Source organism: Pinus tabuliformis, chromosome 5_1 (genome assembly GCF_031772625.1).
Source record: "Pinus tabuliformis cultivar Carrire ecotype Pingquan chromosome 5_1, CPIR1, whole genome shotgun sequence".
In the NCBI taxonomy this organism is placed as follows: domain Eukaryota; kingdom Viridiplantae; phylum Streptophyta; class Pinopsida; order Pinales; family Pinaceae; genus Pinus; species Pinus tabuliformis.
The window spans coordinates 680,319,913-680,342,307 of NC_142305.1; the positions used below are offsets into that span (position 1 = coordinate 680,319,913).

Here is a 22,395-nt window from a genome sequence, read left to right on the forward strand (position 1 = left end):
TGCAAAGGGCCCTTGGGTCAACGTAAGAGGGGATTCATTCATTAAAAATAAATTACATTTCTGAAATAGTTATCAATATTGATTTAACTGATGAATATGCTATAGTATTCAAGTTTTATCTTCATATTTTATTTCCCATTCTTCTATTTTCTTTACCTCTAGTTTAATTCAGATAATGGAGTGTGTCTTTTTATCTAATTTCAAAGTTCTTATCAATGGGTCATCCTCTTTATTTTTTAAAGAATGTGGAGGGCGTTCCTTTTTTTATCTCTTCACAAGAATAAATATATCCTTAGGTTCATGTGGAGTATCCTTTTATGTAAATAGACTTTTCTTTTTGAGTCAAAATCATAAGAGTTGGCATGGTGCATTGCCTAATTTGTATCAATTCCTCAGCGCAATTGGTCTCATTTAAGTAGTAGACTCTATTCAGAGTAGCATAATCTTAAAGGGAGAATATTTGATGGCTAGGATGCTCAACAAAGGTGAGAAAAGTCACTCAATAGCAACAATGGTTGAAGAATAAGCCTAAATTCCTCACGAATGGTTCATATCTGAAGCAATAGAAATATTTTTGCAAATTTGATTGGTATCAATTTCTTTTTAATTGGTACAAAAAATGCATTGGCAAAGATAATAGTAACAACACAACCATGAATGGATCAATTTGGCAATGTAATCTAATCATGTAATTGAATTCCAAAAATTAAATGGGTTGAGTAAGGGACACCGATTCCAAGAGGTCTAGGGAGGTCAAATTGGTGGGAAATTTAGCTTACTTGTTAAAGGAAGGAACCATATGAAGTATATCATAGCCATTAAAGGCTAGTTGTTTATCTTTAAGTGCACAAGGATGGTTTATAAAATGGGACTTCTGTTGGAAATTAATTGGGATGCAACACCAGGGACAAGCCCATGCTTGCTTGGAAACCACAACAAGGAAAAATAGATAGCAACAGGACAGAAGAATTAGTGAGAGACAAAGTGCTAGTAGGGAACTATGTAAAAGAAAAATATAGAGAGTGGAGGAAGTCACTCTCAAACAGAGGGGCACAGGCTCATTCTCGTTCATGGAGAGACGGAGCTGGACCTTGGGAGAGAAAGAGAGAGATAAACGAGAAAAAAAAGGAAAGAGAACTAGATCTTAGACTCAAGTGGGTAAGAAAAGCCAAATTTTACAAGAAAGGGGATCATCTTGCTAGGAAAATTCACTGAGTAGAAGCAAGAATTAGCCTCAGAGAGTTCAAATTTTGCATAACAAACAAAAGGAGAATCAAGATGCAGGAGGCAACATAGAAGATGGAATATGCAGCAAGCATATATTTTTCTCTGCGTATTGGTTGACCTTCATTGGATAGATGGAGGGTGGAGCAAGGCGGCCTCTATAGCTCTCTATGCATTGATGGACTGTAAAGCAGTTGGTGGGTGGAGGAAGAAGAACCTCTGGAGTCCCTATTTTAGCTAGTGGATTGGTGTTTATTCCCTTAAGTAAGACTGCCTCATACCCTTAGAATCTAGCTCCTAGGTGGCATCTTCAAGTAGCTTGGCTGCAACTTGTCTAGGGTTGGGTGGAGAGTTGAAGTCCCAAACTTAGTTTCCCATATTCATTATAAATCTAAGATAAGTATTTCTTATGTTTAAACCTTATATGGCTTCTAAATTAAAATGTGAATGACTAGGATAATGGTTTGCATGATAAGTCTTGAATCATTGTGTAGATATGATAAATGATAGGTTATGGTCCATATGAGGATGTATTGATAAGCATGAATGTTTCATAGGATCGATGGATTTATGCTAACCTTCTATTATATGAAGGGTTCACTAGTGATAGTGTTGGGATTTCACTAGTGAAATGCTTTCTTAGTGAAGTCAATGGGGTTGATTCTTAGGTTTGAATGACTTGGTTTGTGTTCCTAGATTTAATCTAACAGTGCATCCCTATTTTGTGCATGAGGAGCTCATATTTCTCATGAATAATTGTTGTATTTCATATGGGTTTCTTGGTGTTGTAATAATAAGGAAGACTGGGTTGAGAACCTTGATAGATAGTATGTGTTGGAATAGCAGGTAGAAAGATTGATCATGTTATAGTAATGCCTAGCATGAGCATTTATCCTTATGTAGTATGATGACCAAAAGAATCTCAAGCTTGAATTTCTAGTTTGAAATACAATATATAAATGTAGGAACATATATTGCAACCTGGGTGTAAATGTTATGTTGAATAATATGCTTAACTGTGTTGAAATCGCACATAAGTAAATAATGCAAATGTATTCTAGAATGTTATGGTCAGTGGAAGGATCTGCAAGGATATATATTAAGACATGGAGACATTAGATATAAACGAACTATTTTATTCATAAGAAATGTTTACCTAGGGCCTGCTTGCTTGGCAGGGTTTGTACATGCTTAATAGATATATTGAGTCGCTCAGTTGCTAGCCTATGAATCTAAACAAATAGTGTTGCATCAACACTGAAAGAGTCTCTCTTTCTTTTAAGTTCAAGGGTAGCTAAAAACCCTTACATGAAAGATGAGTTAGTTTTTCATTCTTAGCGATATGGATTTCTTCCACTAGTGGCCCAAAGTCACTGATCAGGCACTAGAATGCCCTGCATAGCACCATATAGCTTCTTACGGGATTGTTAAGGGCTTTGGAACCCTTGGTGTGTAGTAGGATAGGTGAATCTCTACAAGAGTTCACTACAGATTCATAATAGAGTGTGGCTATAGGAGCACCTACTCTAGTATGCCGAGAAATTCCCTAGTTCAATGTGAGGAATGTTGGTCAGCAAGGAACTCATTGGAGAGGCTTTCACTCAATCTGAAGAGGGGTAGCACCAAAGGGTTCATTATCACGCCACCTTCTCAATCACCGTAAAAAAGAAACTATGTTTCTCTTGATTTTCATTGAACCTATGTGGTAGAGCCCTGGTCGAACTAACCATTGAGAAGCAATCAGTGAGGAGTTGCAACAAGATTTCATGATGCCCATTGATATTTAGATTGGGGAAATCACAAAGGTTTGGAAAGGTTCCCCTAGACGGTCCATGACAAACATTATAGGAAAGCTTGATGTGGAGTAGGATGGACCAAGCCCTAAACTTATAAGATAGAACCTAGAAACCTTACCCTTAACTAGGCAGAACCCTATATGTGGAGGCTTCCCATTGGTGCAACCTGATTCCTCTCCATCATGGTTGGACAAAGCAATGTCAAAGTAGCCTAAAGGTGGAAATCTTAGGGTTCACCCTAAAAGATCATGGTAAGCAACGAAAGGTCAAGGTGTCGAGATGAAGTAGCAAGAGGAAGTGTGACCGTCAACTATGTCATTGGTTGGAAGAGTGAGACACTATTCACATAAGCTTGGAAGCTTAGCTTGGAAGGATGAAATTGAGGTTCACTTGGAAGCACCCAGAACAACAAGGCGGGATAACATTGCCTAAAGTCACCTCGAAAGTCTCACCCAGGAGGAATGTTGGAAAAAAAGAATCAAATCCGTCAGGAAAGGCCTTGCGGGATGACATAAGGTGGTTTCATGGTAGGGCCCACACTATTTTCATGGTGCTATTGCCTGGGAGCTAGACCACATTTCAAGTCAGCTTGATGGGTTCACCCGAGAACATTCACAAGCAGTGGTGTAACGAAACCACAGGGGTGCCTGAGCATCGAGCCAGCTAAGCATATAACTTGGAAGCAGAGGAGTGTTTCTATTTGCAGGGAGTGGAGTCACTTGGCCAATCCAAAAATGGTAAATCATGGAGGTGAGACCCACTACACTGCATAGGTCCAGAGGTCTCACCTTGAAAGATTAAAGTAAGGAGTCAATTATAAGGGTCGGAAGGAGACTTGAGGGATGATGTAATTCATACCATGCTAGTGGAGCACATACCCGACAGACGAAGAAGGGCTCCCATCAGTTAAGTCAGCCTAACATTATGACCCCAGAAAAGTAAAGAAGTGCAATAAATTGAGGCAAGAGGATGAAGGAAGTGAGGTGACATGGGATAGATTTTGGTGGTACTTAAGAGTGGCAAGGTGAACAAATGAGGAGAGGATGTCATTCAACCCTAATTCACACATAATCCTTACAACACGAACCCGAAATATATAAAGGAAGCACGCTTAGGAACTGTCAACATGGAAAAATGGGATGATGTGTCCTTATATGTCATCCCAGAGGTATAAAGAGAGCTACAATAAAGGCCACAAAATGATGTGGTTAATTCATGACCAATGGATTCGATCGGATGTAATGAAGAGCTCCAAGCAGGTGAGAAAAGAAGGCTGACACTGATTGGTCCAAGATCTTCACTGTCACATGGACTAGTGGAAGGATGCCACATGGAAGTTTGATATTATGGGAGGGCTTACTCTTTGAGACACAATATTTCTCAATTCAGAGGGTAGATTGAGGCAAAATTTTATATCACCAGATTCATCTTGAGCAGAGCAATGCAATGGTGATAGTTATTCTGAGTTTAAAGAAGTTTGGAAAAGGTTTAATTTTTTATACCCCATTTTCGTAACCGTAATTTGAATATTTGGTATGCATAGTGACCACCCCCTACTCTAGGTGTTCAATAAGGGATGTTCTTACAAAGTGGTATTAGGGCATCTAAGTTCAACGCTGGGCATGGATGGGCTTATCATATGCAAAAAATTAGAGCCATCATTAAACTCTAACATGATCAAGTAGCAATAGGAACACTCCAAGGGGGATGACCTCGTAATGACTATTAATGTGATGCAAGCAACCTTGGGAAAACTCCTTGTGTTGCTTGCATTACATATATTTATGAAAATTTGTATTTATGTGCATGCTAAATAATTTGTGATTTCTCTGGAGTCAAATTTGTGTTATGTTAGTATCCCTAAGCACTGATTTGGAGGTCACGTGTTTGCAATATTTCTTTGGGTTAATTATGTTAGTGGTGGAGTTAGCGATTAGTGTGAGAAGGCATTAATCTGACATGAATCACACTGACATTACACTATTCTCATGTCATCTTGTGATCACTCACCCAACCTTAGAAGGGGACCTATGGGTTGCTTTCAACAATGATTAGTAGTGAGGAAATTGAGTTATATTGCAGGTGTGTTATTTGGAGTAGCACAATTGTTCGTAGTGACCCAAGTGAAAATGCCTCGCCAAAATAGACAAGTGCGAAGTGGTGTGGGGGAAAGACGAGAACATTGGGGGGGGGGGGGGGGGGTTGTAGGAACATCACAACCAGGGTAAGGTCGATGAACTAATCCCCTCTCATCCATTTGTCATGATTGTTCTTCCCCTTCCACCAGATGATATCGACATTGTTTTGAGTCAAATTAATCTCACTATATAGTAGCTTATAATTATAATGATTATTATAATTATGATTATAATGTCATTATAAGTTTTATGAAAAACCTTGAGCACAACTAATGGAAGACACATGATAGATTGGACAGCTTGATGAAGAGGAAGGGGCACATTCAAGAGAAGTTGAACTGGATTTATTGCAAGTTGGCCCATATGGAGAAGCACGCATATTGAGATTTTAATCCCCCTCCATCTCATAGCTCAGGACTAGACCACCCTTCTCAGGTCAACTCTTTCAACTTCCAGTGACGGTTGGTTATATATTTATCTTGAAGGTGTTCTGGTATCATTTTCCTTTTTGGCTTTGGTTATCACTCTTATCTTGGGAACTTGCAATATGTTGGGGTTTGCACATACTAGCCAATAAATCTAGAAAGAGTGAGACTAGTAGGATTTTGAGAAGTTGTATTTTAAAATATAATTTCTTTTCTTAATAATAACTCTTTAATTAACAAAAAATAAAATTATTGAATTTTATAGAATAAAAGTGTAATGTTTAAGAAATAATAAATATATAATGATTTATTTAATTATTCGTGGATGATATGGTCAAAATGGGTTAAAAATAATTATTAAATAATGATTTACTAATTATTTCAAGGAAGAAAAGTGAAATTATTAAGGAATAATAAATAAATAATGATTTATTTCTGCCACCTCCGCCTCTGGAGAAAATTCGTTCTGAAATTTCATCTTGATAGTCTCCTCAACTAGTTTTACTTGTGAAACTTAACTTGCCTTTCAAGTTTAATATTAAAATCATTTTATTCTATTATTATTATTATAAAATTATTTTACTAGCATGTATATGCTCTTTAGCTTAAGAAAATAATTTTTCCTTACTATTATTAATAATGTAGCTTAGAATTAGAAAAATATATATTATAAATAGGATCATTAGGTTAATATTAAAAAGATATGAAAATTGGATAAACTGTTTAAAACACAATTACAACTTATTGATAAAATTTAAGTCCTATAACTTTTTAAGCCATCAAAAACTTAATATGTTTTCCCATTAAGTCCAATTCTTTGAAGACAACTATCTATGACATGAGTTATTTCCTTTTAATAAACATGTTATCTAGTTGTCTTTCTTGGTTTATCCGCTTTAATATCTTCCTATTCGGAATTTGAAATATTCCTCCGAACTTTTTTTCTTGGATCGAGGATTAATTAGTTACTTTGTTCATGGAAATGAACCATGCGGTGATAGGAATAATGTTATTTTAATGTTATTTTCTTTCAATTTATGATCTTAGGAAAAACTATTTCTATTGTACAATGAAAATTGGTTGTGAAGATGTCTACCAAGGAGTTTGAGGTAAATGTAATTTCCATTGTGAATTCAACACCAGCGATAACATTAAAAAAAAAAGGGTTTCACTGACAAAACAACAATTGAAGGGTTTCACTGAGTTAAGCTCTGGTGGTTCAGCAACGAATTTTGACGCGTGTTGTTAATGAAATTGATGTTCACGTATTATGGCCGCCTCCGCCTCGGGAGAAAAGTCGTTCTGAATGTTGAATTTCCGGCGAATCTCTTCAGGGGATTTGCCGGTAAAGATGTCTGCGATAGTTTGAGAGGTCAAATCGAGTAAAGTGAAGATCTCAAGGTAGTCGGAGGCCATTGTAAGCTCCAAAAGTTTGGGAACATCATCCACAAGAGTCTTTATAAACTCCGCATCCCAACTTTTGACAGTATCTATTACTGCTGCACCCGGAGATTCATTTACCTGATGGTATTGGCAATAATGTATGACCATTTTTAAGATGTGGCTTGAAACGTTTGGCAAACGAATGGGTGTGTCAGTCTTTCCACCCTCAATCGCCATCTTGAGGACATTCGACTTCAATGCCGCAGCCTTGTCCACCTGGAACAGCAGGCCATCTGAACTCTCTAATGTAACAATGCTATCATTATACTTCTCTGATGCATTAGCCATGGCCAACATTTGTCTGTCCATATAACTATGAGGAAGAGTCAGAGGTTTGAAGCGAGAACGTCTTGTTATATGTCAACACTCTTCATTGACGTTTATATAGCCCATCCTGTGCGGGACTTGTGAAACGGCTTGGCATATAAAATTGCGACTTTTGACTAACCACACTATAGTTAACAAAATTGCATATATATATATATATATATATATATATAAAAGAGTGTCTAAATTAATTAAAAAATAATGATGTTGTAAATCTTCTCCATACATATGAAACTTTCTTAATGGTTTTAGAAATACCATAATGTCATTCTTAATGGTTTTAGAAATACCATAATGTCATTATAATAGTTAATGTTTTGAATCTTAATAGTTTTGATTTTCAAGAGATTTATATCTTATACTCTAATTTAAAAGATAATTAAGATCTATTGTACTAAACTTTTTAACGAGGATAATTAATATAATCATTATTTTAATTATTTTTTAATTATGTATTGTAATGATTTTTATTAATTTATTGATAGTATATTTTAGAGATTCCTTTTTAACGAGGATAATTAATATAATCATTATTTTAATTATTTTTTAATTATGTATTGTAATGATTTTTATTAATTTATTGATAGTGTATTTTAGAGATTCCATTTGTATTGTATTGTTATTTTTATTTTATTATTATTAGTTTCGAATTAATATATTGTTTGTTTAAGTATGTTTTAATGTCATTAGGATTATATGAAAATAATATTTTAAATCATAATTATAAGGTTTTTATTAATTAAAGGTTAAAAGTTGAAGTGAAATTAAAAATACAAGTAAATCAAAAGTTGATTCTAAATAATACTTCACAAATTGAAAGGATATAGTGTTCTAGCGTATAATTATATATCAAGTTTTAATTATCTCTAGTTGTATATATTCTAAAAAAGACGTGGAAGTGTCATAATTTTAAGAAACATATCTATTTATTAATCTACCAATTCAATTAGTAGGGTCATCTATCATTACCTCCTTCCTAAGGGTGGTCTTCTTTGGTTCCTCATGCACAAAACATTGATGGACTTGATTATATATGACATGTCTTTCAAAGTTTGAGCTTGCATAAACAACTTAGCTTTCATTCTCCATGATGACAATTAAACAAGGATCACATAATTTTCTCTGTTAAGACTCCAAAGCATTAATATTTCCCTTTTTTTTACAAGAGTATTTCCATTATAACTTAGAACATGGAGATAGCAATATTTCTAGAAATCTCATGCCGGTGATCCAAAACACATAGAGTAAAAAAAAAGGTATCCCTTGGTGCTAGCAATAGGGAAAAAAAGAGCTAACTAAAACACGAAATAGACATGAAAAGACTTACAAATTAGGGAATCACAAAAATACCTAGAAAACATCAAACCATGAAATCCAAGAGAGAATCACCATAGTTCATCTAAGGCGGTGGTCAAATAACCTCATGAGCAATATTGAGGAGAAATAAGTCTAGAATTAATAAGAACTAACAAGAATAGACCACACTAATACCTGAGGAAAACAAAGCACAAGACCATATTCTGCAATGCTTGTCCCAAACTCAAACTATATATGCATTAACCTAGAGGGAGGGTTTCAATCATGTTTTATAAGAGGAGGGTTCTCTTTTCATATTTTGTGCCATAGATTATGCAATAATACATGTTCCCTTTTAAATGCATGTTATGTAAGCTAAGTATTAATTAACTAATGGATAAGTTTTTGGTACTCTTTCTAGCTAATGATAATTATCTATAACTATTTTGCTATTTTCTCACAAGATGCCATAAAATTTAACAATTGGTTTTGATTGTCACATAACTACTTTTTAAAAATCATGTGACTAATGACTTATTCGAATAGCCTACCCTTGGTGATGAGTTTTGTTAGAATTTAGTCCCTGTAAAAAGCATGGACTTCAACATAATTCATAGAAGAAATACAAATAGTCCAAGTAGCTTTATAGATAAATCTTCCTCAATGGTTAAGAATTGCCCCTTATACACCCACCATCACAAAATTAATGAATTTTGTTCAAATGTAGTCCCTGTAAAAGTGCATGAACTTCAACATAATTCATAGAAGAAATACAAATAGTCCAAGTAGTGTTTTAGATAGATTTTCTTCAATGGTTCAGAATTACCCCTTATACACCTACCATCACAAAATTAATTTTACTTTTAGAGGCATCATCATAGAAAAAGATTAAAATTGTTCTTAGATTTTTCATTTGCAAAAATATTGTAACCTCCTACAAAATTAACAACATGATGTAAGATTTTATTTTCATGTTTTGAATCTCGAAAAATAGAATTACATTAAATTGATTATATCAAAACCATTCATTTCATTCAAAATATAATCTTTTGAAACTGAAATGCTTAATTAAATGTGCCTTAAACTTAATCTATTCCATCTCTAATATGGTTAACTCTTAATTAAAAATTAACTTTATTAAAATGTAACCAAATCTTATAATATATTATTTTTCAATCAATTCCTACCTACAGTATTTCAAATATTAAAGATGCTCTTACACTATCCTAACTTTCTGAATCAATACTCAATCCCACTAACCACGTACCTTCAAACTTGTTTTATAGAAAACATTCCATAAACCTTATTAAATAGGCTCTACCATGAATCTACCTCTCTAAATTTATGCATTATCATATTGACCACATACATTTAAACTTGTTTTATGTAAACACATTCTAGAAAGAGGTGATGTGACGATTCAACCTTATTTAGATGGATATTGCACCTAAAACATTCTTGACATTGACACTGTACCATTGGGTAGCATCCAATAGAAGATATTTATTTTACTAACACACATTACTACATAAAGGAGAGTTTTAAGACAATATTTGAGACACTTTCGGGGTAAATTGTCTTAACTTAAGAAAAAAAAAATGGTGTATTGTCTTAAATATTGTCTTTAAGCGGGTGTCTAAAAAATTATTGTCTTAAAAAATAGTGTCTTAAAGATTATTGTCTTAAAAAATATTGTCTTAAAGATTATTGTTTTAAAGATTATTGTCTTAAAAAATATTGTCTCTATATAGACAGTATATAACACAACCATTGTTGTCTCTTAGGAGACAATTTCATTTTTGTCTCTCTAAAGACAACACTCGGATTAGAGACAATATGTCTTTAATACTAGCTATTGTCTCTCTAGAGACGATAAATTTTTTATTTAAAGATCACTTTTGTCTCTTTATAGACAATATAAAACAATGGATCCATAAATATCTCACCATTGAAATAAATAGATATAAAAAAACATTTAATTAAAGATGAAATACAAAATCATTGATTAATTCATGTTAGCACACAGTGGAATCGAACCACCAACCTCCTACTTGTAAAGCAGACGCTCTTCCATTGAGCTAGCACACTTTAAAAAATTATGTGAAGAGTTATGGAAATCTTTAAAATTACATTTATAGTCATTGATTTAAAACAAACAAAAAAATTGCAGCTACACGATGAATTTCAAACAAAAAAATTGCATATTTCAACAGAGGTAGAGTGAAAAATGGCAAGCAAGTTGCCTTCTTTTCCTCTTTATAAACTATAGATGGAGATAATAAGCCATTTGCAGTGCAGCACTTTGCTATGAATTTTTTATTTTCAAACTTTTAAACAGACACTTACATTTTCTTTCAAAAAAAATCAATTGGAAATTAAATATGATCTGCCCTTCACATATCTTTAAAGATTCTACAATCCATCAGAAGCACTTACTTTGTCAAGCCAAATTTACAAAAAATCATATACCATTCACCTTAAAATACCTCTTGGATCAGAACAAACATTTCCCAGCCTATCAAACACATATATCTCAATAAAATAAATAGATTAGAAAACTTAGTGCCATTACCCATCAAATCTACCAGAAGAAAATGCCCACCGTATCAAACAGTAATGAATGTTAAAGAATTCAATGTTAAAGACCCTGTAGTGAAAGGCAAAGCACAAAAAATAATTGAGGACTCAATTGTCCATAATACCCAAGTGCAATTTACCCATGTAGAAGGCCCCACACAGTTGGACATCATATAATAACTAAAAATAATAATAACCTGAATGACCTGAATACAAACATCCCATGTAAGACTAGTGATAGAACAACCCAAAGTGCACCAGGACATTTTCAATTCATTTGGAGACCGATTTCTGCAGTCTCATGAAAGAAAAAACGTTTTGCAGTTGAAATCCATTTCTAACATTCAACACAACTAGAGATGAATAGAAAAAAGAGAGCAACTCAATGCACCCTATAAAAATTTCACTTTGTTTTCCATTTTTCTGCATTATATCATATAGACATGTTATGCTCAATTGAAAAAATGATTCATCACCACCACCACAGCAAAATCTCACTATTTCAATCCACTCCAAACTTATTTCATCAACTACATAGGTTTACACACACATGCATCTTATGATAGAAGAGAAAAAGGCTTTGCTAGGTACTGGAAACTTTAGATTCAATCTCAAAGAGCAAAAGTGGAAGGAAAAATAAATCTAGAGCTACAACATCACTATGTAAGTGGGGAAAGGGAAAACAAAAGTGATACAATGAATCTGGTTCTTCCTCAATGTGAATGAAACTATGAAATTACAAATACTTAATGTAGGAATACTTTGCTTGTCATCTGGAATCCAACTTAAACTCTATCCACTAATTCCTCCAAGAAATATTTCCAACAACTAATAAAAGAATGAATGTAAGAATAAGCCAATTGTCAACAACCTTATAGGTAAGGCAGGGTTACCCTTCCCTAAGGGCACGTGCCGAATAGAATTGTGAGCTTTTGCCATTAAGTCCAACAACCTTGTTAGATCCTTTGGGGGCAGTGACTAGGCCGAGAGTACCCTAGGTGACCAAGCCACTATGACCTTATCATAAACGTGCAGACTATAATTGAGACCAAAAGGGATTTAGGAGTGCAACATACTACATTGAGAGAGCCTCAAGTCACCAGGTCATTATGAACCTAATCGTAAACAGGCAGACTATAACTGATCAAGAACTGTCACACAAAATATTACATTTGTTGAACCCCGAGCTTTACCAACTCATGCCCAAACAATAAATGGATATGGCAAAAAAACTGAAATAACTAATTTGAGGATGTTCTAGTTTCAATTTTTCCTTGAAACAATTTCCCCGACACTATTGGAAAAACAACATATGTAAACCAATCAAAATGTCCATATCCAAAAGACTGAAAGAATATGAAGATGAAGTGTGGGTTTACTAAAAAAATCACTCTTTCCCTCAAACCCACTCTTAAGGGCTATAACAAATCATTCTCAAGCAGCCCACAGACAAGAAAAAATTCAATCAATCCATAAATGCACCAATAAATCAAAAAAATAATACATAGAGAAAGGAATGGGAAAAAGGTTTTCAAAAAAGATAAGAAAAAAACCAATTTAAAAATAAATAAATAAAATAAAATAACCCCAAAAAGCAGTTTTCAGAGTGCATGAGAACTTACCCTCTCAAGCTCATCCTAGATTTCCTGCAGCTTTTCAATGGAGAGAACAAGCTCACCATCTATGTGCTCTTCCTCTTCCCCTTTTGATCTCTTGGACTTGTCCATCCTACCCAGTCCTTCTGACCCAAAAGTCCTAAAAATCCAACAGAGTCGAAGGCACAAGCAGAGTGTGGAGAGGGAATGGTCCTAGCATTCATTATTACCTCCAGAAATGTTGCATGCTCCATCATGCCATCCTCAATGAAGAAAACTTCCAAAGCTTAAAATTTAGATCCTAGCATTCATTATTACCTCTAGAAATGTTGCACACTCCATCCTACCATCCTCAGTGAAGAAAACTTCAAATGGAATATTATCATTAAAATACCAAACAAGTTGTTGATTATTTTTTACTTCCACCTACAAAAGAGTGTTTGCCAGTCCAGGAGATATGTTTTGAAATAATACCATTGGCAGCAGTGTGTGTGCTGAGCTACTAGGCTGCAATGGTGGCACCTAATTTACCAGGAATGAAACTTAGAAAAAGGACTCAAAATAGATGTGCATCTACATCCTATTAAACTAGAAATATTTACAGTAAATAGAACTAATATCTCAACTATTTTCACATTTTATGAATTGCACCTGTAGAGGTCCAACAACTGCAAGACCAAAAGAGTTATTCTAAAACTTCAAGCTGTAAAAAATTTGACCATCGCGCCATATAAGTTTCCCATTGATCTGAAGGCCTTGACATACTGATGATGCAAGTAAAACATGCAATGGAGGCCTGCACAAAGCATTAACCAAATATCACAAGTTGCTTTAATCAGGTTGACGCTTATCATAGTAAATACAATTCACATCTAACAACAATAAAGCCAATTTTTTCCATTTTTTCTTTACAAAATGAAATGGAATTGACTATCTAATACCCACCTAGAGCCTACTGCTCACTAATCTCTAGGGACAAGTGCATTGCCTAAACCTATCAAATAACCAAGAAGATCTAGGACAGGAGCTGGAGGTGGAGTTGCTGCTATGGGTACTGCTTTTGATTGAACATTGGGACCTTTGGCAGGTGAAACATTGATTTTTGTCTCAGTGGTTGATAATTATTCATATGGAAGGTAACAATTTACTTGCAAGTTTGGAGGTAACAAGGTACATTGGGAGGTAACAAGGTACAAGGTACATATGGAAAGACATATGGGAGGTAACCTGTACAAGCATAAAAATTGCTTAGAAGAATATATGTGTTCTCTAACTTCTCAGCAACATCAAGGAAAGACTTAATTACAAAAATAAACTTTAATGAGCTCTATACCTATTACTTACCACTTCATATAGAAGTGTTGAGCCTGACAACTGTAGAAAAAACATATTATTATTAGACATATTGGAAGAAAACTCCTTGAACTAAGCATAAAATATAATATTTATACTAGAAAAACCTATACAAATGCAAACATATCAAATAGTGACAGATGAAGTTAAGCCTTTTCATTGAAATAACTTACCACTTCTCTGGTATCCATTTTAGAATCTTGTAAAACATCAAATTCCAAGGAATCTCATTTCCAATCAATCCACCAAGGAATGGTGACAAGAAATAGGCATTGCACCCAAATAGATCATCTAACTTCATCAATCCACCAAGGAATGGTGACAAGAAATAGGCATTGCACCCGAACAGATCATCTAACTTCACCTCTGTTTAAAGCACTCATTAAAATTTATTATAGACAACTTAAATACTTATACGTGACAAGAAATAGGCATTGCACCCCAACAGATCATCTAAATTCACCTCTGTTTGAAGCACTCATTAAATTTTTTTAATAACAACTTAAATACTTATAGCTCAAATCTACAATTTCAAATTTTTTTCACCTGTCACTTCTGACATTCAAAACTAGTCACTTTTAACATTTCAAAACTTTATGTTTAAAAATGGAAAACATTCTCTACAACATCAAATTCCAAGCTTGCCTTTAATCAGAGGACCAGAAGTTACTGAATCATACCACCAATGCACTTATACAATTCCTTTTAATGTTGTAGTTTATGTGTTTTAGGTTTTTGGAGATTATTCAGTCATATTTTTTAATTTATTATACATTTTAAAAAAAAAATCAAACAACAAAACCAAAAAAATATTATCTCCTCAAAAATTATTTGACCCAAATTCCAACCAAGCACTTCGAAGAAGAATAGATAATGCCCTCGATCATTACTCAAGGCGGGATTTCAAATGGTTAAATTGTACACTCTATATGGGTTTTACTCTAATATTTCCTTCTCCCTAATGGATGGTCAGGTTTTCTGGCCTTCAGGACCCCCCACTTTGTTAGTCTAGTATAGGCCTCTTCCTTCCTCAGCTGTGTACTTAGCCTAGTTCCGGTTGCCCCATCTCAATTCCTTTCCTAGCCCCAGAGGTCAACTTCCACTCTCTCCTCCATCAACTCAGTCCCACCCCTTTAGTCCTCACCTCACCTCCGATGATGAAGGATTTCTAGTTCAATTTGTGTTCTTCCTTTTCCATCTATTCAATGTGGCATAAGGCTTCCCTAGGGGGACACCCTGAATCGTTGATCATGTCTACCTGCACCGAGAAGAGCAAGTTGTCCAGCATGGAATGACTTTTTCTAGCTAATGAATAACCAAGACATTGAGATGGAACTTAACTAGCATAGGCCAATTTTAAATATGGATCTAAGATGAGCTGAGAGGGATTTAATTTCTTCACTTGCAAATGTTTTTAATTTTTATTTTTGCAGACATGCAAAATTTCAACTTTGATCATAGATAGACATCCTTACACATCATACTAGGCTATAGAATGGGCCTCTCAGCTTAATGATAAGGAAATTAGGTTAATTCTTCAAACACTGGCAGTTTATGGGAAGGAAATTGGACTAATTCTACATACATTCTTGGCTCATGGGATAGAAATTTCTCAGTTGAGATGTGAAAACTAACAACTGAAGCACATCATGGACATTTTCAAATTTCACACCCTTCCTTCAAGGATGCATTCTCTGGCCTTTAATGCATCTGTACAAGATTCTATTTTGCAGCCTCACCTAACACAAGAAAAGGAAACCAGCACCCAGAGCTCATAGACCTGGATTTGAAATTGTAATCACTTATTCTGATATTGTTTTTCTAAGTTCAGTGAATTCAAGGTTTTTTAATTGTATAGTTCTACATCTACAATTTTTGTACGCTTTAGACATAGGATAACCCAGACATTTCATAACTGTATTTTTTATTTTGAAGAATACATGTAAGATCTGGCTATCCAATTTAGCTTAGGCCCTTTAATAATTAAAAAAGAGCCCCTCTATGATAAATAAACAAACAAAAAGAAACTGTTTCTGTTAAAATATTTCAAAAGCAAAATCTTTCATGTTAGAAATTTCGTCAATCAAGATCATATTGTAAGAATAATATTGCATTTCTCAAAACCATTGTAGCCTTTTAATAGAAAGGAAAAAATCTTCAAAGAAAATTTCTAAACATGTTTCAAGTGTGAATTCAACAAAAGCCAAGATTATGTGAACTCTGTTTCACTTGAAAATTGAGGCATGCCACCTCATTCAATAAAATTTACTATTAACAAAACAAGAAACCTATGCCATGTTTTAAGTATTCAATTTTAGTCTGTAGATAATTAGTTTCAACAGCTTCTCCAACTGGATGTTAATTGGATAGATCAGAAGTACCAGGGACATCTAAAAATTAAAAATCTAAGTCAAAAACTATGGTAGATATGTTTGTGAGGAGCACCTTTCAGAACTAATTTTAGCCGGCTTGGAGACTGAATTAGATGAACGATTAAGCAACTAAGATTTTTTCCTAATTGCTTTCAATCAACATAATGCCAATCTAATCATATGTGAAAGAAAATACATCATCTTGCACTAGTGCCTAGTATGTAAATCAAGCGAATATGGTGCAAACAGAGTGTTGGCTTCAGAAACACAATGGATTCTTGAGAAGAGTAAAGCATAGATAAGAATGAAAAGTTGTGCAAAGAAGTGAAGATATTTAGAATTCATAGAGGATGTTGAAGGTTGGTAGATGTAATTCATGAATTATTGATGGCCAACTTGCTACTGTATAAAAATGATGCCATCATATTGAATGAATGCATGCAACCTACTTTAGTGCCATGTAGAGTGAGGTTACTATGCAACTTGCCTAATACCAAAGAAAAATTAAAAAAGTTATTACAATACAAGCTATGAAAAGAAACGACAACTTATATATGGAACAAAGTTATTGCTAAAACAAACTTACAAGAAGCAAAATTGCATTAAAAAATAGACTTTTATTCGTATACCTCTAAGAGCAGGAGAAGCCCTAGCACAAAGCTGATAAAAATATATGATAATATCATTCACCTTGTAACCGTTGCACTACTCTTGACTGTACAATACAAATAGGTAGTTTATCACATTGTAGCTTCTAGAACATACAATATCAAATCAAATAAATTCGACCAAACTCAAATAATATGATCATGTTCTCCTCACCTTCTCAAGCAAACCTGTAGAGCAGAAAAAAGGATTATGTTAAATCACAGTTCACACATTAGGGTATAATCCCACTAAATGACCTCTCTTCATTATCCTAGTATCTCACACAAACCTATTTCAAATTAAATAGTGCAAAAAGGAATGGTGAAGTCAGTTACAAAGGTGTCAAATAGTCAAAACTAAAAAAGAAGCTTAAACTTTTCTCACATGTTTGAATATGTGCACCATAAATTTTGCCAGTGCTGTCAAAATGCATGTCAATTAACTTGCCCTGCATATAATTTCACACAATATCCTTAAAATTTTGCAATTCCTTATCTGGGATTTACATGTCTAGAAACACAATGAATTCGCTACAAACTTGTTTGTCTACCCAAAATCATAAATATTCAATCAGATATGATTGCAATGGCAAACTCACAAGTATCGTGATTCTATCTCCCATGTACTGAAATTGTTTAAATAAGAGAATTAAAAGGATTACAACTTACAAATCTACTAGAGTTGTCATTTTTTAGCGTTTTTGCATTACAAAATGACTCCAGAATAAGATTTGTCTGCAATATTTTATCACCTACTCCACTGTCACCTCATTGTGCTGCCAGGTATTGCATTGCAATTTTTGCAGTTTATGTTTTTCCTGCGCCACTTTCACCACTGAAATACAATTTTGAATCAATAAAAAAAAACACTCTTTATCCTCGAGCACAACCTTATAAAACATCAAATAGAAAAATTAAAATCCCATCATACAGATGAAAAAGGAAGTAATCATACTACCATGAAAAATATTTCCATCTACTAACTTCACCTTTGTTTAAAGCACTCATTAAAATTTATTATAGACAACTTAAATACTTATACCTAACAAGAAATAAGCATTGCACCCCAACAAATCATCTAACTTCACCTCTTTTTGAAGCACTCGTTAAAATTTTTTAATAACAACTTAAATACTTATACACCTCAAATCTATAGTTTCAAATTTTTTTCACCTGTCACTTCTGACATTCAAAACTAGTCACTTTTAACATTTCAAAACTTTACATTTAAAAAGGGAAAACATTTTGTACAACATCAAATTCCAAGCTTTCCTTTAATCAGAGGACTAGAAGTTACTGAATCATACCACCAATGCACTTATACAACTCCTTTTAATGTTGCATTCTATCTGTTTTAGGTTTTTGGAGACTATTCAGTCATATTTTTTAATTTATTATACATTAATAAAAAAAACAAACAACAAAACCAAAAAAATATTATCTCCTCAAAAATTATTAAACCCAAATTCCAACTAAGCACTTCGAAGCAGAATAGATAATGCCCTCGATCATTATTCAAGGTGGGATTTCAAATGGTTAAGTTGTACAATCTATATGGGTTTTGCTATGATATTTCTTCTCCTTAAGGGATGGTCAGGTTTTCTAGCCTTCAGGACCCCCCTCTTTGTTAGTCTAGTGTAGGCCTCTTCCTTCCTCGACTCTGTACTTAGCCTAGTTCTAGCTGCCCTGTCTCAATTCCTTTCCTAGCCCCCGAGGTCAACTTCCACTCTCTCCTCCATCAGCTCAATCCCACCCTTTAGTCCTCACCTCACCTCGGCTGATGAAGGATTTCTAGTTCAATTTTTGTTTTATCTTTTCCATGTATTCAATGTGGCACAAGGCTTTCGTAGGGGGACACCCTGAATCGTTGATCATGTCTACTTGCACCAAGAGGAGCAAGTTGTGCAGCATGGAATGACTTTTGCCAGCTAAAGAATAACCAAGACATTCAGCTGGAACTTAACTAGCATAGATCAATTTTAAATATTGATCTAAGATGAGCTGAGAGGGATTTAATTTCTTCACTTGCAAATGTTTTTAATTTTTATTTTGGGAGACATGCAAAATTTCAACTTTGATCACAGATAGACATCCTTACACATCATGTTGGGCTATAGAATGGTCCTCTTAGCTTAAGGATCAGGAAATTAGGTTAATTCTTCAAACACTGGTAGCTTATGGGAAGGAAATTGGACTAATTCTACATACATTCTTAGCTCATTGGATAGAAATTTCTCAGCTGAGATGTGAAAATTAACAACTGAAGCAAGTCATGGACATTTTCAAATTTTACACCATTCCTTCGAGGATGTATTCTCTGGCTTTTAATGCATCTGTATAGGATTCTATTTTGCAGCCTCATCTAACACAAGCAAAGGAAACTAGCACCCAGAGCTCATAGACCTAGATTTGAAATTGTAATCACTTATTCCGATATTGCTTTTCTGAGTTTAGTGAATTCAAGTTCTTTCAACTGTATAGTTCTACATCTACAATTTGTGTGCACTTTCGACAAAGGATAACTGAGACTTTTCAGAACTGTATTTTTTATTTTGAAGAACACATGTAAGATCTGGCTGTCCAATTAAGGTTAGGCCCTTTAATAATTAAAAAAGAGTCCCTCTATGATAAACAAACAAACAAAAATCAAATGTTCCTGTTAAAATATTTCAGAAGCAAAATCTTTCATGTCGGATATTTCCTCAATCATGATCATATTGTAAGAATAATATTGCATTTCTCGAAACCACAGTAGCTTTTTAATAGAAAGGAAAAAATCTTCAAAGAAAAATTCTAAACATGTTTCAAGTGTGAATTCAACAAAAGCCAAGACTATGTGAACATTGTGTCACTTGAAAACTGAGGCATGCCACCTCATTCAAAAGAATTTACTATTAACAAAACAAGAAACCTATGCCATGTTTTAAGTATTCAATTGTAGTTTGCAAATAATTGGTTTCAATAGCTTCTCCAACTCATTGTTAATTGGACAGATCAAAAGTAATAGGGACATCTAAAAATTAAATATCTCAGTCAAAAACCATGGTAGATATCGCTGTGAGGAGCACCTTTTAGAACTGATTTTAGCCGGTCTTGGAGACTGAAATAGATGAACACTTAAGCAACTAAGATTTTTTCCTAATTGCTTTCAATCAACAGAATGTCAATCTAATCATATGTGAAAGAAAATACATCACCTTGCAGTAGTGTCTAGTAAGTAAATCAAGCCAAGAGGGTGCAAACAAAGTGCTGGTTTCAGAAACACAATGGATTCTTGAGAAGAGTAAAGCATATATAAGAATGAAAAGTTCTACAAAGTAGCGAAGATATTTAGAATTCATAGAGGATGTTGAAGGTTGGTAGATGAAATTCATGAATTATTGATGGCCAACTTTCTATTGTATAAAAATGATGCCATCATATTGAATGAATGCATGCCACCTACTTTAGTGTCATGTAGAGTCCATGTAGAGTGAGGTTATTATGCAACTTGACTAATATCCAGTGAAAAAGAAAAATTAAGAAAGCTATTACAATACAAGCTATGAAAAGAAAAGGCAGCTTATATATGGAACAAAGTTATTGCTAAACCAAAATTGACGAGAAGCAAAACTGCATAAAAAATAGCCTTTTATTCTTATACCTCTAAGAGTAGGAGAAGCCCTAGCACAAAGCTGATAAAATATATGATAAGATCGTTCGCCTTGTAACCGTTGCACTGCTCTTAATTGTACAATAGAAATAGTTGGTTTATCTCATTGTAGCTTATAGAGCGTACAATATCAAATCAAATACAAACTCAAATAATATGATCATGTGCTCCTCACCATCTCGAGCAAACCTATAGAGTAGAAAAAAGGATTATGTTAAATCACAGTTCATACATTAGGGTATAATCCCACTAAATGACCTCTCTTCATTATCCTAGTCTCTGACACAAACCTATTTCAAATTAAATAGTGCAAAAACGAATGGTGAAGTTAGTTACAGAGATGTAAAACAATCAAAACTAAAAAAGAAGCTTAAACATTTCTCACATGTTTGAATATGTGCACCACAAATTTTTCCAGTGTCGTCAAAATGCATGTCAATCAACTTGCCCTGCATATAATTTCACACAATATCCTTAAAATTTTGCAAGTCCTTATCTGGGATTTACATTTCTAGAAGCATAATGAGTTCTCTACAAACATATTTGTCTACCTAGAATCATGAATATTCAGTCAAACACTATTGCACTGGCAAACTCACAAGTATCGCAATTCTATCTCCCATGTACTGAAATTGTTTAAATATGAGAATGAAAAGAATTACAACTTACAAATCTACTAGAGTTGTCATTTTTTAGCGTCTTTACATTACAAAATGACTCCAAAATAGGATTTGTTTGCAATATTTTATGAGCTACTCCATCGTCACCTCGTTGTGCTGCCAGGTATTGCATTGCAATTTTTACAATTTCTATTTTACCTACTCCAATTTCACCACTAAAATACAATTTTGAATCAACAAAAAAAACCACTCTTTATCCTCGAGCACAACCTTATAAACATCAAATAGAAAAATTAAAATTGTCATACAGATGAAAAGGGAAGTAATCATACTACCATGAAAATAATTTTCATCTACTAACTTCACCTCTTCTTAAAGCACTCAATAAAATTTATTATAGACAACTTAAATACTTATACCTAACAAGAAATAGGCATTGCACCTCAACAGATCATCTAAATTCACCTCTGTTTGAAGAACTCATTAAAATTTTTTAATAACAACTTAAATACTTATACCTCAAATCTACAGTTTCAATTTTTTTTCACCTGTCACTTCTGACATTCAAAACTAGCCACTTTTAACATTTCAAAACTTTACGTTTAAAAAGGGAAAACATTATGTACAACATCAAATTCCAAGCTTGCCTTTAATCAAAGGACCATAAGTTACTGAATTATACCATTGATGCACTTATACAACTCCTTTTAATGTTGTAGTTTATCTGTTTTAGGTTTTTGGAGATTATTCAGTCATATTTTTTAATTTATTATACATTTAAAAAAAATCAAACAACAAAACCAAAAAAATATTATCTCCTCAAAAATTATTTGACCCAAATTCCAACCAAGCACTCCGAAGCACAATAGATAATGCCCTCGATCATTATTCAAGGTGGGATTTCAAATGGTTAAGTTGTACACTCTATAT

The 22,395-nt window shown here is 33.8% G+C and overlaps 1 pseudogene; it reads right to left on the bottom strand.

Moving 5' to 3' along the window:
- Positions 1–6,828: 6,828 nt before the first annotated feature.
- On the bottom strand, positions 6,829–7,335 carry LOC149166779 (SKP1-like protein 1A pseudogene; annotated as a pseudogene).
- Between the last annotated feature and the right edge of the window lie 15,060 nt (positions 7,336–22,395).